The following is an 18,651-nucleotide window of genomic DNA, read 5'->3' on the forward strand; positions in this document are numbered from 1 at the left end:
ATGCATTTGAATTTTTCTTTTAACGGTTCAACTTGATACAGTTTTTTCAAATCGATAAGAAAACATTGGAGTTTAGTCAAATTTTGAGTTTATTTTGAAAATGTAAAAATAGATAAACAAGTCTTTTAGTTAAACAAAAAAGTGAGTCCAGAACGTGGCGCAGTGTTCAGCCAAATTTCAGCCCTTTTCACATGATTCCGGTTTTTACCCTATACTATAGGGTTAATTTACAAAGACCCCAGACAGAAGTGCAGGGGCACAAAGGAGCAAAGAGCTCATACAGAGAGAACGTCTGGCTTTACCTTCTGCCAAAGGGCCCCCTTCCTTCATGCCGTAAGTTACCCTTTAGTGTTCAGCAGAGCAAAATCCAAGTGGGGGGCACATTTACAAATCCTCAAATCCGAATCCCGAATGGGAAAAAATCGCAACTTTTTCATCGCCGTCGCAATTTTTTCGTATTTTGCGCGACTTTTTCGGCACCGTTGCAACTTTATCGTTTTTTACGTGATTTTTTCGTCGCTCTCGCGATTTTTTCGTATTGAGCAATTGTAAATGGCGGAAAAACCAATTCGAATTTTTTGTGACGGCGATGAAAAAGTTGCGGAAAATATACGATAAAGTTGTAACGGCGACGAAAAAGTTGCGCAAAATACGAAAATATTGCGACGGCGACAAAAGAAAACGCAAAAATACCGATCATTACGAAAAAACACATTCGGACGTTCGTGGATTAGTAAATGTGCCCCTTAGTATGTTATAAAATGGCCAAGTGGAAGTAGTGACGGGCGAATTTTTTCACCAGGCTTGGATTTCCTCAAGCGAATTTCTGCATTTCTCCACAAATTGTTTGGCAAACACATCAAAATTTGCGGTTGCATCAAAATGGGTGTGGTCTCATAAAAATAGGCGTGGTCACATAAAAAACATTGTGACAAAATAGACGCGCATTTCGTGAATTTTGTTTAGTTGCCCGAATTTTTCAGCAAAGCGAAACGGGACAGATTCGCTCATCACTAATTGTAAGCAACTTTTCAACTGGTATTTATTTTTTGTCATTTTTGAATAATAGGGCTTATTCTTCTGACTTTTTCCAGCTTTCAAATGGGGGTCACTGACCCCGGCAGCTTAAAAACTATTGCTCTGTGAGGCTACAATTTTATTGTTATTGTTACTTTTTATTACTTATCTTTCTATTCAGCCCCTCTCCTATTCATATACCAGCCTCTCATTCAAACCACATCCTGGTTACTAAGATAATGTGGACCCTAGCAACCAGATAGCTGCTAAAACTCCAAACTGGAGAGCTGCTGAACAAAAGGTGAAATAATTAAAAAAACTACTAATAAAAAAGGAAGACCAATTGCAAATTATCTCGGAATATTTCTCTCTACATTATACTAAAAGTTAACTCAAAGGTGATCCAAATTACAGAAAGATCCCTTATCCAGAAAACCCCAGGTCACAAGCTTTCCAGATATTAGATCTCATATTTGTACTTTAGACTTATCATGATCCCCTTTATGAAATCGTTTTTTTCTGATAAATCAAATGTGTAAAGAAATGTAATGTCAGTTACTGTGTATTAACATTTTTCTTTTTGAAGTGCCAACTACCCGCATTAAATATTAATAATAATAATAAATATATTGTTCCTATTGCTAGTATTCCTATTTTCATTTCTGTTGTGTCTTATACCAGAAATCTACTTTTACTTTAGTTCTGCTGGAATTTCCACTAATCACATTCCTACAGCACCAAAAGTTGGACAAAATCTCTGAAAGATCAGACTAATGTTATTATGCAATCCAATTCAAACTCCCCTACTGACTATATATAAATGGGTTGGCAGCTTCCCAGTGGAGATGAGCAAAATTTTTTCGGCAGGCATGGATTCGCAGCGAAATTCCGCATTTTGCCATTGGCGATTTTTTTTTTTTTGCACAGCGGTTGCATCAAAAAAAGTTGTGGTCTTGGCAAAAAAAGTTGCAGTCACTCCCAACAAAAAAGTTGTGGTTGTATAAAAAAAATGCAAATTTTTGAAATTTTTCACTTTTTGCGAATTTTTCTGAAGTTTTACAAATTCAAAAGATCCGCAAAACAGTGAAAAATTCACTAAAAAGCAAAAATGTTGTGCGACAAAAAAAATTGTCGCCCGCGGCTATTATTTTGTGGCGCAGCTATTGTTTTGTCGCCCCGCGGCTTTTGTTTCGTCGCCCACGGCAATTGTTTTGTCGCCCGCGGCTATTATTTCGTTGCCCGTGGCTATTAATTAGTCCCGGGACTATTATTTCGTCGCCCGCGGCTATTCTTTTGACGCCCGCGACTATTCTTTTTTGACGCCGGCGACAATTTTTGGGCGTGCGGCGAATTTTTCTGTGCCTTTTTTTTTTTATCCGTTTCGTGAAACAATCCGGCAATGGCGAAACATGGAAATTCACCGCGAATCCATGCCTGGCGAAACATTTCGCCCATCACTGCCACTGAGTAGCCTTATCCCCTTGAGCCACTGGCACAAGGCAGAAAGTTATAAGTTATGAGCGAATCTGTCCCATTTTGAAAAATTACTACAGAAAAAATTGTAAAACAGCTGTTGTTGGATCCACCCTGTTGTTCTAACCTTGGACCACAGTCATAGAGTAAAAAAACAAAAAACAAAACACTGTGCAAAGTTTGGGGACACTGGCATTTAATATGTGAGAATGGCAGTAATTTAAATTTCCCCGGATTGGCTATTCAAAGCCCCACCCACTTTTCATCTAAGACAACAGCAAGATGGCTGCCAAAGTACTGGGAATCAGCATTGTAATTGGTCAATTCTCCTCCTGTTGCTGGGGGCACAGTGCCCCTAAAGAGCATTTTTTGAACAAAATGATATTGTTTCCCCCAACCAGAGAGTATGGTCTCTATTGGCTGCACTTCCAGTGGGGTAATCACTAATTGCAAATAGTTATGTGCACACTCTGCCTTCCAGTTACACCCCCAATGTGGCAGCACACAGTTTATAAATGCCCCCTTTGGTTTTTAGCATTTTAAAAAGATTCAACAAAGTGGGGGCAATTAAGGTTTCAACTTAATCAAACTTGATGTATCAGCATGCCTGTCATTCCTGTGTTAGAAATGAACCATCTAATACCTGGTTAAAATACCCAAAGCCACAGGATATTCAAGCTCTAAAGACAGTTAGAAGCATATGGAAGCATATGGAATAAAGCATTTAAAATAAGAAGGGTATCAGGATCTCCCTCACATGGAGCACTAACTCCACACAAGCACTCCTCAATGGAGCCAAGTGCTGCTCTTGCTTAACCTGATTCTCTTACACTCCTGGGGTTTCCTATGACAGAACCTGTAACTTTTTAACCCTCATTCATGGGGTCAGTGGTCCCCAACTTTAATAAAGCATTAGTCCCCTTAGAGCAGGGATTCCCAACCTTTCTTACTCATTTGCCACAGTCAAATGTAAAAAGACTTGGTGAACAACATGGAGGAGCCAAATAAGGGCTGTGATTGGCAATTAGGGGCCTCTATGCACCCTATCAGCTTACAGGGGGCTTTATTTGGTTTTTATTCAACCAAAACTTGCCCCCAAGTCAGGAATTCAAAAATAACTCCCTGGTTTGGGGGCACTGAGAGCAACACCCAAGGGGTTGGGGAGCAACATGTTACCCCTGAGCCACTGGTTGGGGATCACTGCTTTAGAGCAATAAATCTTCTTACTGGGATGTTATGCTCCAGGCTCCAAAGCAGCAGGACCAGCAAACTACTTGCCTAGCTCTGCCCAGCACATCCACCCCCGGTAACAATCAAAGCCCAAAAAGGATGGATGTTGCAGAGTCCAATATAACACATGCTATATAGAACATTTATTTATTTTTTTTTACAGACAGCTGTAGAACTCACTCAGGAATCTTGGCCTTAAAGAATAAAGCTACCTAGGTGTGCCCAGAGGGATTCTCATGTACCCTAAGCCTACCCACTTGATTACTTAGATTGGCTGATAATAATTCTTATGGTCTCCTAATTGGACCCTGATGGCTCATCTAACCACACCCGATCTAGCCTCAAGAACAGGGATTTACACAGATCAGCTGGGATTCTCATTGGGGGATTTCTTGCATTTTAATGGGGATTTGGGGGAAAGTTTTATTGGGCAATATTGCTTTAAGAATACAACCCTGATGTTGCTGGACTACAGCTCCCAGCATGCCTCACCCTTCATTATATGTTACATTATTCTGGGATTTGTAGTCTAGCAACAGCCGAGTAAGGATTTGTTGATGTGATTGGAATGACTCAGCTCCTTATAGTTTCATTTTCTTATAAGCTACCTGGTATTTTCCTTTATTCAACTGTCATTGTTTTCAAGGTACTTTTTATTGCTTTACTTCCTGCCTTCCACCTATAAGATACTGAGAACTGAGCACTTGCCATTGCCTCCATAATGAGATCTCTTCTTGGAACTCTCTGTGCCCTGGCTGCTCTTGCAGCAACAGGTGAGCAGTTAAAGGGGTAGTAAAGGTGAGAATAATGTCAATTTTATTTGGAATTTTAATCAAAATGGAACCTTTCTCTCATATATTATCATTATTTGTATGTTTTTGTGCTGTAAAGATTGAAAGTTCCCTATTCATCTGCCTTCTCTCTCTAGTCACTGCCTACTTACTATTAATTATTATTTATTGTAATAAACATGAACTCGTAAAGCGCCAACATATCCCGCAGCGCTGTACAATAAGTGGGTTTATACATTGGATATAATTACATACAAAGCAACCAGTAACTGATACAAGAGGTGGAGAGCCCTGTGTGGGAATGGGCAAGATCAGAATTAAATGAGAAGTAAAGTCTAAAATTGAAAATCATTAGAAATGCTGTATTCTGTATACTGAACATAAATATAAACATTATGAACTTACTGCACAAGCCCAGGGATTGAGAAGCCTAATTAAAGTAATGATTTATGCTTTCAAAGTTGCCCAGAGGGGGCTGCCATGTTGTTACTTTGTTAGACCATCTTTTATAAGATTTGGCTCCTGCACATGCTCAGTTTGCTCTGGGCTGCTGTTGGGAGGCGGAGCTTAGGGAACGTAGTAAATTATCAAAACAGCACATGAGGTAATATCTGCCATAGAAGCTGATTAATAATAAGAATCATAATATGCAGGCTGCACTGGTTCCTGTGTTGCCATGTAATGTAATGTGGGTTTTAGAGTTTTTGCATTGTTTAATGAAACTTTTCCCAGCTCTCCAGGGCCAGTGGCTGCATAAATATGCAAAATAATCCCCCAATGAGAATCCCAGCTGATGTGAGTAAATCCGGCTCCCTGTTCTCTGTTCCTGCAATTGGAGTTGGGAGCAATAAGCACAGTTTCCCAGCACTGAACAAGTCTGTCCCTTTATCCCCATGTCTGATTCCTGTGCCATATAATGACGGGAAAATGCCATCATTATCTCTATATGTAAGGTACCAGCAAGGGGCCTGACACAGTGCTGGGAATCAGCATTCTCATTGGTCACTTCTCTTGCATCTATAATTTTTTTCTTCAACCTCTATAAAGAATCAGGTGGAATCTAAAATTTAATCCATAAATGATACTGGCCAAATGATCCCATTGGCACAGAGACACAGGTGTATCATGGGTACAGGTACATATACACTAGTTCTCAGAAATGTGTAGTAGGAGCGCATATATGTAAAATAAAAAAACAACTAATAGTGCAAAACCGTATTGAACATTTGATTCCAAAACAAATCCAACCACCAAAATGTGTGGTGTAAATGTTAATATATAAAACCACCATGTGTAGTAATCCACAAGGCTCACCAGATGGCGATGTATTCAAGCCCAACAGCAGGTATACGAAAGTGGGAACTGACCGAATCCTCAGTTTAGGCAGAGAAAAAAGAGAAACGGCAGATAGTATAGCATAGTTTATTACATAAATACTGCTAAAAATGGGCTACTTCCAGGATGTAGAGAATAAACAGGTGCATAAAAACTCAACGCGTTTCACGTACTGCAGTACACTTCCTCAGGAGTGAAAGTGGGGCTCATAACCCTAGAGCCTCTTTAAATAGTATTGTGATGTAGGATTGATGCCATTCACCACGTGTGAAAAAAAATTTTGTCTACCATCTATGAGGTCACTTAGCGTCCATTAATAGATCTGCCTAGTTAATGTAAAGGAGTGGGTGCACAATCGCACACAAAATATAAAATCAATCGGTGCCCTATGGCACATAAGGAAATATAAAGAATGAATGAAATGATAAGTGAAGTGTGTGTCTGCTAATATAAGGGAAGAGGCCCGTATCTAGAAGTTGAAACGCGTTGCCTAGGCGACGCGTGTAACACTGTGACGTGTAAGCTCGCTAAGTGCGAGAGAGAAAGGGGACGTGTCATAATAAAGTGACGCGTTGATATAGCAACGCATATAACTAAACTGAATGTCGGCTAACAAATGGAAGTGGGTGGAGAGGGAACGGACACGGAAACAGTGGTGGGGTGGAGATGGAACAGTTAAGGCATAGTTAAGCGTTACCGAGGCAACGCATGCAACTCTATAATGTGTGGTGCTGCTGACTTGTAAATTTAAGAGGCGTGAAGGAGAATGATTAAGCGTTGTCTAAGTGGCTCTTATGGATGTAATAAAGGTATATTCGCCAGTGTGAGTGAATTAAGTGAGTGAGAACTGCCATGATAAAATCCAGCGTTGCCAAGGAAACACGTGTGATAGAGGTGAAAACGTATATAGTAACCTTACTAACATTCGAATGGTAAAGGTTTCTATCGCAAATAAAGGTGTCAATAAAACGCTATATACACATCAGCTAAAATGCCCATAAAATAAGTAATCAAAGCCAATAATCAAAAACAAAAGATAAATAATATCCACATATAAAAACATGAGTAAAAAGACATATAAAATGATCAAAAATGTACATAAAACATACAAGGTGATTAATGCCCACCTAAACCTGTTGTAGGGCTGTTGTGAACTCAGGTTTGATCACCCAAAAAGCTAAAGAATGAGTGACAAGGTAGGCTATGGAATAATCCTAATATATACAGATTATTTAAAATGAAAGGATGTGCTAAAATGCTGTCAGATCTAAATCTACATTAAGACCATCCGGTTGTAAAGTGTTGCGTTTAAAGATCCAAAATGTTTCTCGTTGTCTCAGTCTCATGTAACGGTCACCACCCCTTAATTTGGAGCTTACTTGTTCTAGACCCATGAATACCATGCCTTTAGCATACCCCCCAACTGTCCAACTTTAAGCAGGACAGTCCCGCTTTCTATAGCGCATCCCGCTGTCCCAGATAGTTCCCTGAATGTCCCGCATTTTCGTAATAGATTACGGAAATGCGGGACATTCATAGAAGGATCCGCAACAGCGGGATGAGAAGGTTTAAGATGAGCGCTCCGACTCCTTGCGCTGCTTCTCTCCTGTGGCTCCTTTTCCGGCGGTGCCTGGCCCTTTTATAAGGTTGAAGAAGCCACATAAGGAGAGAAGCAGCGCAAGGAGTCGGAGCGTGTATTGGGGGGGCTCTGTGTTTGGGGGGCTCTGTGTATGGGGGCATTGTGTATGCAGGGCTCTGTGTATGGGGGGCACTGTGTATGCGGGGCTCTGTGTATGGGGGGCTCTGTGTATGGGGGGCACTGTGTATGCGGGGCTCTGTGTATAGGGGTCTCTGTGTATGGGGGGCTCTGTGTATGGGGGGCACTGTGTATGCGGGGCTCTGTGTATGGGGGGCTCTGTGTTTGGGGGGCTCTGTGTATGGGGCGCTCTCTGTTTGGGGGGCACTGTGTTTGGGGGCACTGTGTATGGGGGGCACTGTGTATGGGGGGCACTGTGTAAGGGGGCACTGTGTTTGGGGGGCACTGTGTTTGGGTTGCACTGTGTATGGGGGCACTGTGTTTGGGGTGCACTGTGTTTGGGGTGCACTGTGTATGGGGGGAACTGTGTATGAGTGCTCCGTGTATGGGGGCACTGTGTATGGGGGGATCTGTGTATAAAGGGTACTGTGTATGGGGGGTACTGTATATGGGGGGGCACTGTGTATGGGGGGCTCTGTGTATGAAGGTTACTGTGTATGGAGGGGTACTGTCTATGGGGGAAATTGGAGGCACTGTCTATGGGGTCAAGTGGGGGCTTTCTATGGGGGGGTACTTTCTATGGGGGGTACTGTCTATGGGGGCCTGGGGGGCACTGTGTATGGGGGTACTGTCTCCCCTGTGTGGGGGGGCAAAACTGGTAGATAGTTATAACTCACTTATATTTATTATAACATTTGTCCTCCCTGTGTGTAATTCTGTATATTGTAAGATTGTACAGCGCTGCATACCCTTGTGGTGCTTTATAAATAAAGTTATTCATACATACATAACTGACTGCCTTCTCTCTATATTTGTATTTATATGTAGGAGTTGCTATTTTGTTTTCCTTAGGTCGTACAGTATGAGGGTATAGCACATTTGCATCTGATCCCGCCATTTCAACTATATAAAAGGAGTAGGTTTAGAAAAAAAATGGGGTGTGTTAATTGGGGTGTGGTCACAAAAGTGAGCGTGGCCAAAAAAAAATTCTCCCTCTTTTTGTTTTTCAAATGTTGGGAGGTATGCTTTAGGGTCACTGTTGTAATATGCTTTAAAATGTCGTGAAACCCCACATATAAACTAGTGCTGCCCTATTATATGCATTCTATTACAGGATATCATATTATACAGTATATTCAGTATTCCCTATACAAGGTTTTGCTTAGTATTTAGATGTAACTTGTTTACAACAGACTTCCAAATATTATCATATCTCCATCCCCCAAAATATTAGTTTAGAAGGTAATTGTGTTTTTTTCTAGCTAAAAGTTCAGCTTGAATTCTATCCTTCTACAAACAACTTTTTCTGACTCTTTAGTTACACTAACATTTATAGCACAACCAAAACAAAGCTTTGCTGAGCAGACTGGGGGTTCCATACACAGCCTATTTATTATAGTGAGAGCCCAAACTCTGAACTGAGTGTCAGTCACTTTGGGAAGGAACATAGTGTTTGTGCAGAGGTTCCCCTGTACATATCATGTTGTTCTGCCTATACACCTACTGGCACAGTTTGGCCTCTCCCCGTGTGTAATGCACACAAACCCCCATGCAACTGCTTCATATACACTTTGAAATTTGTTGTTGGTTTGATATATACTAAAGTGATTAATGTTTTGTATCTTACCAATGGGGGTGATTGTAAAGTGCAGATGCAAATCACTGGATTGCACTCAGAAAAGCCTTTAAAATGGGAAAGTTTATTCCCAGAGGGGCTGTTGGGTAATAGCAAAATAACTAAAACTGTTGTCACAGCTTCTCCCTATGTTTCCAACCTTTGTAACTTGTATTTGTTACACAGCTCAGTATTTGGAATCATTACAAGGTGGAAAGAAAAGTCACACAATAAGGATTTCGCCAAAGAATTTCTGTGAGCTACTGTGGGCATCTTCAGGGGCATGGGGCTTTATTTCTATAGAGCTTTGGTGACATTGGGCTGGTACAAGAAACACATAGCTAAACATTTCTAGCCATATTCTTTTCTTAGGCTTTAGTTTCCCTTTAAAAGAACAGATCCTATGAACAACATTGGTTATTCAAAAGTATTTCCACTTGTACAAATCTACCTATGTTATCTGTAGCGGATTTAATTTTGTGGTAACATAATTTTAAACATAAAATTTAATGGGTGGAAATTGGCTGTTGGTGGCTCCACCCACTTTTCTTGAACTTTAACCTTTGTCCCCCCCCCCCCAGTGACCAGCTCTGAAAAGTTTGGGGACACTGGCATTAAATGTGTGAGAATGGCAGCAGTTAAATTTCCTCACTAAAATTAATTAAAGAAATTGGCTGTTGGTGGCTCCGACCTCTTTTTCTAATCCTGAATACGTAGTCACCCACTGTCTGACTGTACAAAGTTAGGGAACCCTGACATAAATAGTGTGAGAAAGGCAGCATTTTAAATTCAAAGGGGAACTAAACCCTGCTGCACAGCGCGGCTCAACCAAACGTTACTCAGCTGTTGCCGGACTACAAATCCCAGAATAATGTAACATATAATGAAGGGTGAGGCATGCTGGGAGCTGTAGTCCAGCAACATCAGGGTTGTATTCTTAAAGCAATATTGCCCAATAAAACTTTCCCCCATTAAAATGCAAGAAATCCCCCAATGAGAATCCCAGCTGATGTGAGTAAATCCGGCTCCCTGTTCTCTGTTCCTGCAATTGGAGTTGGGAGCAATAAGCACAGTTTCCCTGAACAAGTCTGTCCCTTTATCCCCATGTCTGATTCCTGTGCCATATAATGACGGGAAAAATGCCATCATTATCTCTATATGTAAGGTACCAGCAAGGGGCCTGACACAGTGCTGGGAATCAGCATTCTCATTGGTCACTTCTCCTGCACTTATAATGAGATGTTTGCTCAGTAGAATGCTCAGTGGGGAATTTTGCATCTATAATTATGTTTTTTGACAACTTCTATAGCAAAACCAGGGGGCGCAGTGGGACAGCGTTATAGTTGGGTTTATAACCCCTTTTAAAGGAGAACTAAAGTCTAAAAAAGAATATGGCTAGAAATGTTTAGCTATGTGTTTGGAGCCCCTGTACCAGCCCAAAGCCACCAAAGCTCTATAGAAATAAAGCCCCATGCCCCTGAAGATGCCCACAGTAGCTCTCCATCTTTTGCCCAACTACTGCACATGCTCAGTCTGCTCTTGGCTGATGTCAGTGACCTGAGCTTAGGGATCGACTCACAATATTCTTCTTTCCCCTGCCGGCTTGCTCTAGTCACTGCCTGGTCACTATTAAACATGCATACAGGCCAACCAATCACAGTCCTGTCTGGCTGCTCCCTAAAAAACTGAAGTCCCGCTCGGGCACTTTGAGCTTGGGACGAGACTTTAGCTGGATCCTTATTGTGTGACTATTATATCTTAGTTGGGATCAGGTATTGGAGGATTATTTTGCATATTTATGCAGCCAACAGCAGCCCAGAGCAAACTGAGCATGTGCAGGAGCCAAATCTTATAAAAGATGGTCTAACAAAGTAACAACATGGCAGTCCCCATTGGACAACTGTGAAAGCATAAATCATTACTTTAATTAGGCTTCTCAATCCCTGGGCTTGTGCAGTAAGTCCATAATGTTTATATCTATGTTCAGTATACAGAATACAGCATTTCTAATGATTTTCAATTTTAGACTTTAGTTCTCCTTTAAGAATTTAATAGAAGAGATAAGAAAGGCCCAGGTCATTGTGTTGCTTTATTAGGCTTTATAGAAAGTTGTGTTAGGGGAGTTTATTGCCTATTATACATGCCTGTGACTGAAGATGCAAAAGAAGTTACCCTATGGGCAGAAGAACCTACTAAAAGTGATTCTAAATATAGAAATTCTTTGATGTTAAACATGTATACAATGCTAAACATACTGAATGTCTTCATTCTCTCTCTTTAGGTTATTCCCTCTCCTGTCAGAGCTGCTTTGCACCCGGCAGCGCTCCCTGCCGAGGCCCAAGCCGTCCCTGCGCAGCTGATAGTGCCTGTAGAGCACTTTATGTTAAAGTTACTGCATGTATGTTTATAGATTGGTAATGCTAAGGACTGTGGTGTGAATATGTGTTTTTGTGTTGCTCCATATGTACTGCAATGCGTAAAGGAGACATATTGCATCATACTCATTTTTTGGTAATATATTCCCCTTGCTTTAAACTGTGTAGGGATGTCCAAAATTAGGCCCCTTGAGTGAATACCCCTAGGACAGGCCACAGGGTGGTGCTGGTTATTGGGACATTGGGATGATTGGGTTCTAAATAGTTAACAGGGAGTAAACCTGTAGTTTGGGTTATGGCCACAGGGTGGTGCATAGCACTATATAATAGGGATGCAGCCATGTGCGGTAGGTCTTAAGCCTGGGACTGCCTCTAGGTTAGAGGAGGACAACAGGCCAAGTTATTAGATAGTTAGTTTTGGTAATAGGTCACTCCATGAGTGACATGTAGGTACTGGAAGCTAGAATGGGTGGATAATACCCCTCCAGGAGTGGTAGTGGGGTTAAGACCCCCCAGCATTACATCTGCTGGAGAGTAGGGCACAAAGTGGCTAGGTAGGTGGATCAAGTCCAAATCACCACTAGTGAAGTCCTGATCTGAGGGTGCCTAGGCGTGAGTCCCTGTGGTGGGTCTACCTAGCGTGAGTACCGGGGAGAGCCCTAGAGAGGGTCTCCTGGCAAGAGTACCGGGGAGATCACCTAGAAGGGAGCACTTGGCATGAGTACCGTAGGTTACCCAACAGGAAAAGGTTCTCAATGAGAAGTTAAGGAGTATATGCCCTTCTGTGAATGTATGCTGCTCCTGGAGAGGTTCTGCCCAAATGAAGCCATACATCGTATTCATCACATCCTGTGTATTCAGTTCATTCCTGTTACAAGGATCACCTACCCGCTGGTAAGAAACTACCCCAAGGGAGGGGCAAGGTGCCAGGTGTTGCGTGGATCCCAAGCAGAGGTACTAATCTGAAATAAGGTCTTAGGGTGAGAGTTATAGTTCTCCCACACCATCCCTGGGTGGAGGCACGCCATCTAAGGGAGGAATCCCTGTTAAACCCCCATAGTAAGCGGGGGCTCAGGACTCCTGTAGCGCCAAGTAACATGAAATCAGCAGGTAGCAGCATTGACATCTCAAAGGTGGGCTACAACTGTATAGTGCTTCTATAAAAGAAGGTTTTAAAAACATTTTACCTGTTAAAAATGTAATTATACTAAAACTGCAGAGAGATCCTTTCTCCTCTGCATCTAAGCTGAAATGAGGACTGGGCGTGTCCTCTCGTTCTGCCTCAGGAAGTGATCATAACTCTGAGTGACAGTCAGAACTCAGCAGAAGCAGCTAAAGTCCCGCCCCTGTATTAGGGGCAGGTGGGTGGGCAGGTAGCTGGCAGGTGGCTGATTGACAGCATACCCCCCAACTGTCCCGCTTTCTGTGGGACAGTCCCGGTTTTTAAAGCGCATCCCGCTGTCCTGGATAGTTCAATGAATGTCCCGCAGTACATTTTTTTAACTATCAAGCACAGGGGGATGCGCTGGCTATAGCCGCATGCTCTGGCTTCTTCTACTGCTCTGTAACTTCTGCGGTGGCAACAGGCCCTTTTATAAGCTTGCGCCTGTGTGCGTGTGACGTCATACACATTGCGACCTTATAAAACACGAGTTGCACAGCAGCATATGAAGGCGGAGCATCTGGGTGTGGGAGAGTGGGAGCGGTGGGGGCTACTGTGTATGGGGAAATTGGGGCCACTTACTATGGGGGCATTGTGTATGGGGGAAACTGTCTATGGGGGCACTTACTATGGGGGCATTGTCTATGGGGGCTATTGGGGCACTTACTATGGGGGATATTGGGGGCACTTACTATGGGGGCATTGTCTATGGGGGCTATTGGGGGCACTTGTTATTGGGGGCACTTACTATGGGGGCATTGTCTATGGGGGCTATTGGGGGCACTTGCTATTGGGGGCACATACTATGGGGGCTATTGGGGGCACTTACTATGGGGGCATTGTCTATGGCTGCTATTGGGGGCATTGTCTATGGGGGCTATTGGGGGCACTTACTATGGGGGCATTGTCTATGGGGGCTATTGGGGGCACTTACTATGGGGGCTACTGTCTATGGGGTCAATTGGGGGTGCTTTCTATGGGGAGTACTGTCTTTGGGGGGCACTGTGTATGTGGGATACTGTGTATGTGGGGTACTGTGTATGGGGGGCACTGTGTATGGGGGACACTGTGTATGGGGGGTATTGTCTATGGGGGCACTCTGTATGGGGGGTACTGTCTATTGGGCCATTGGGGGCACTGTGTATGGGGGGGCAAAACTGGTACATAGTTATAAATGTTATATTGTTTTCCTTAGGTAGTACAGTATGAGGGTATAGCACATTTTGTGTCTGATCCCACCATTTCAACTATACAAAAGGAGTATTTTTTGAAAAAAAAGGGGGGGGGTGGTAATTGGGGTGTGGCCACACAAATGTGCGTGGTCAAACAAATTTGCTGCGTTGCGTGCGCCAAATCTTTTTGTCCCTCTTTTCATTTTTCAAATCTTGGGAGGTATGTGACAGTGCGGATATATGTGCAAGTACATGCTAATTGCACACAGCCAAACTGGCGTCACTAGAAGCACCTCCCTCCCCTCACAGCCCAAGCCCTCAGTAACTGGGCCCGCTGGCGCTAATGAATCTGTGAGAACCGGCGGCTCTTTAGCAAACTGTACAGAGTCTTAAACCGGAAGTCCGGGATAGGAGCGTAACAAGAGCAGTTTTGGCCAGTTTCATAAAAGTTTGACTCGAAATGCGCCAAAAAAAGCCAATTCCTTCTATTTTACATTACAAAACACCCATTAATGCACTCTGAAAAATGATGGTATATGTCCCCTTTAAGCTGAGCTCAGGTGAGACGGTCAGAAGAAAAAAATAGGAGCAGACAGTTACAGCAGAGTTTCTATGGGAACCAGCAATACCATCTTTTAATTGGCTGCAAGATAAGAAGAACTGAGCATGCCCAGGAGCCAACAGCCAAAGTGAATTCCACAGGGTGGGGGCTGGGTGGGTTAGGAGAGGATACGGAAAGCTAAGGGATTAAGGGGATGCTGCAGCCTTACTATTAACCTTTAAATAACCAGAGTGGCAGGTATTTAAAAATTTTAAAAAGGCAGCTCACTGATTCAGTTTTTGTGTGGGGGGTTTATATGTCGTTTAGCTGCTCAAGAATCTCACCATGCAGTTACTGGGTACAAAATACACAAAGAGAAAGAAAAATTGCAAGTGCTTAGTTTGCCTTTAAAAATGATTTTTTTATAAAAAATGAGGTGTTAGTACCACACTTTGGCCAAAATATGTAATATGTAAGCTCACGTGCCATGTCAAGGCCCCTCATTGTTTCCACTAGAGCCTTTTGAGCTAAAGGTAAGTGCAACAGGGTCTTACTACTCAGTCACATTGTTTGCTGGGGGACTTTTAATTGCATCACAGACTCAATGTCATTAGACAGTGTAGGACTCACGTACAATGAGGGGCCTTGACGTGGCACGTGAGCTTACATATTTTGGTACTAACACCTCATTTTTTGTAAAAATCTTTTTTAAAGGCAAACTAAGCGCTGGCAATTTCTCTTTCTCTTTGTGTATAAATAATGGCTTTTTATTGTTTCTAGCAGCTGGTCAACTCCAGATTGTGGGTTAGACCGAGCGCTGGCACAAGTGTGTTTCTAGCAGCTGGTCAATGCTACAGCGTGGGTTAGACCGAGTGCTGGCGATTTCTTTCTGTGTTTTGTATACTGGGTACAAAATAATTATATATAAATAAAGCAAGCACCTATATAAAAATTTGAGGTTGCCTCCCTTTTTAGAGCTTTTTTACACTGAATGCACTTTCTGCAGTTATTGTGCGATATTGCTTTAAGGGCAGTGACAGACGGGGAGTTTAGTCACCCCGTGACAAATCTATGTACCTTCATTATATGTTACATTATTCTCGGATTTGTAGTCCAGCAACAACTGAGTAAAGTTTGGTTGAGCCGCGCTGTGCAGCAGGGTTTAGTGTCCCTTTAAACATAGTCTTCAAGGGGAACTAAACCCTGCTGCACAGCGCTACTCAACCAAACCTTACTCAGCTGTTGCTGGACTACAAATCCCAGAATAATGTAACATATAATGAAGGTTGAGGCATGCTGGGAGCTGTAGTCCAGCAACATCAGGGCTGTATTCTTAAAGCAATATTGCACAATAAAACTTTCCCCCAAATCCCCATTAAAATGCAAGAAATCCCCCAATGAGAATCCCAGCTGATGTGAGTAAATCCGGCTCCCTGTTCTCTGTTCCTGCAATTGGAGTTGGGAGCAATAAGCACAGTTTCCCAGCACTGAACAAGTCTGTCCCTTTATCCCCATGTCTGATTCCTGTGCCATATAATGACGGGAAAATGCCATCATTATCTCTATATGTAAGGTACCAGCAAGGGGCCTGACACAGTGCTGGGAATCAGCATTCTCATTGGTCACTTCTCTTGCACTCTTAAGGGGGGTGTAAACCCTGCTGCACAGCACTGCTCAACCAAACTTTATACTGTTCATACAATCTTACAGATGGGGTGACTGTACGTGAATCATACATTCTCTCCTGTGCCCCTCGCATCCAGTGTGACAGACATGGAAGTATCAATGTTCATATTGTGAAAACAAAAACGGGAACCTCCTGTTGTTATACAGACGACTGCATCCCTCCCCAACCAACCTGTAAGTGTCTATTTGTAACAGCAATGTACCCTATAAAGGTACTTTTCATTTTACTTTTCCGTTTGAACATGTATTACAGCTCACTGTGTGTGCCATACTCTGCCTGCCCTATGCTGCCTGTGTGTACAATACTGTGCCTGCCCTATGCTGCTTGTGTGTGCCATACTATGCCTGCCCTATACTGCCTGTGTGTGCCATACTCTGCCTGCCCTATGCTACCTGTGTGTGCCATACTCTGCCTGCCCTATGCTGCCTGTGTGTGCCATACTCTGCCTGCCCTATGCTGCCTGTGTGTGCCATACCCTCCCTGCCCTATGCTGCCTATGTGTCATAATCTGCCTACCCTATTCTCCCTGTGTGCCATGCACACAGGCAGCATAGGTCAAGCAGTACCTAGTGGTACCTGATGTACCTGAGGTGTGAGCAGGTGAACAATGTGGGTGATTACAACCTGAGCCTGAGTTGTGAACACTGCAGGGAGTGAACAATGCAGGGATTAAAAGGTGTGAACAACACAGGGGATTACATGTTTAAACAATACAGGGGGATTACAGCCTGAATCTGAGGTGAGAACCATGCAGGGGGCCAGTTAAACTCAGTACTGATACCATTTAAATCTTACACAAAGGTAAGCCATCAAAGCAGACAGACAGGTGGGGGGCCACACAGACGGGGGGGGTCAGTCAGGCCGCCAGTTGGACAGCACTGCACTAAGTAATGTTCCTACAGATGAAAGGGAGTAAATGTATGGAGCTATTTTTCTCTCCTCTCCACATACAGTGACAGAGGACAACTTTCAACTGAATGGACTGTCCTGCCCTGCCAGCATCTCTGTGAACTCAGTCAAGTTAAATGTTGAGGATGACTTGCAGTGCTCAGGAGATGAAAACAAGTGTATTTTTCTAACTGCAAGTTTGTCAGGTAAGTTAGTGACCCAAATTAATAAAGAGTAACATTTTTCAGTGCCTTTTTTTAACATGAGCTCAGGGAACAGGGCATGTGCGGAACATACTTTTTGCCTCTTGTTCTAATTAACAAAATCTATTGTTTCTGTTATTTCTGGCATTAAACAAGAATATGAAGCCAGTTTCTCTTTAGCACTTCCTGTCACTTCCTGTCCCACAGAACAGTCCCATGTGTCCCAAACAGAACTGATACAACTAAATAGCAGTCCCTTGTGAATATCCTGATATAGAGAGGCTCAAAGGCTGCTGCTTGGGGAAGGGAGGGGGCTTAATGTCAATGAAAATAAACCAATTTTTAAACTTTATGATTAAATTAAATTAATTAATAAAAACAATAGGCAGAATGTAGTTTCTACACTATTCTGTTAATTTTTAGCAAAGGTGTTTTCTAGGTGTATACCTATTGTATACATACAATATTATTAACAGCCATTGCTTCATCATTTTTTATTCTTTCACACAGCCTTAGTATTATCATTATTATTAAAATGATAGCAGTTCACAGTACGCAATGCTTTCCTACAGCCCAAGCTTAGATTTGTCTTTCACTCAGGAGCATTGTCCTTATAGTCCAGTTCAGTAAAAGTTCCACAGACAGAGGAGGTTTGGTAAAAAGACAGCAATGTATAAGGACCTGGGTAGCCCTTACCTTGTCAATGTGGTCCTGACTGGACAAGTGCCAAAAGATACTAACCACATTCCCTTCCCAGATACTAATAGCCTCTGGGAAGGGACTGGGGCTGTGGGATAGCAGGTATAGTAGGGAGAGATGGTGCCTATAGTAGCAGTGGGGGATAATAGCCTCTGGGAAGGGACTGGGGCTGTGGGATAGCAGGTATAGTAGGGAGAGATGGTGCCTATAGTAGCAGTGGGGGGATAATAGCCTCTGGGAAGGGACTGGGGCTGTGGGATAGCAGGTATAGTAGGGAGAGATGGTGCCTATAGTAGCAGTGGGGGGATAATAGCCTCTGGGAAGGGACTGGGGCTGTGGGATAGCAGGTATAGTAGGGAGAGATGGTGCCTATAGTAGCAGTGGGGGGATAATAGCCTCTGGGAAGGGACTGGGGCTGTGGGATAGCAGGTATAGTAGGGAGAGATGGTGCCTATAGTAGCAGTGGGGGGATAATAGCCTCTGGGAAGGGACTGGGGCTGTGGGATAGCAGGTATAGTAGGGAGAGATGGTGCCTATAGTAGCAGTGGGGGGATAATAGCCTCTGGGAAGGGACTGGGGCTGTGGGATAGCAGGTATAGTAGGGAGAGATGGTGCCTATAGTAGCAGTGGGGGGATAATAGCCTCTGGGAAGGGACTGGGGCTGTGGGATAGCAGGTATAGTAGGGAGAGATGGTGCCTATAGTAGC

This window comes from Xenopus tropicalis, chromosome 7 (genome assembly GCF_000004195.4).
Source record: "Xenopus tropicalis strain Nigerian chromosome 7, UCB_Xtro_10.0, whole genome shotgun sequence".
Taxonomy (NCBI): domain Eukaryota; kingdom Metazoa; phylum Chordata; class Amphibia; order Anura; family Pipidae; genus Xenopus; species Xenopus tropicalis.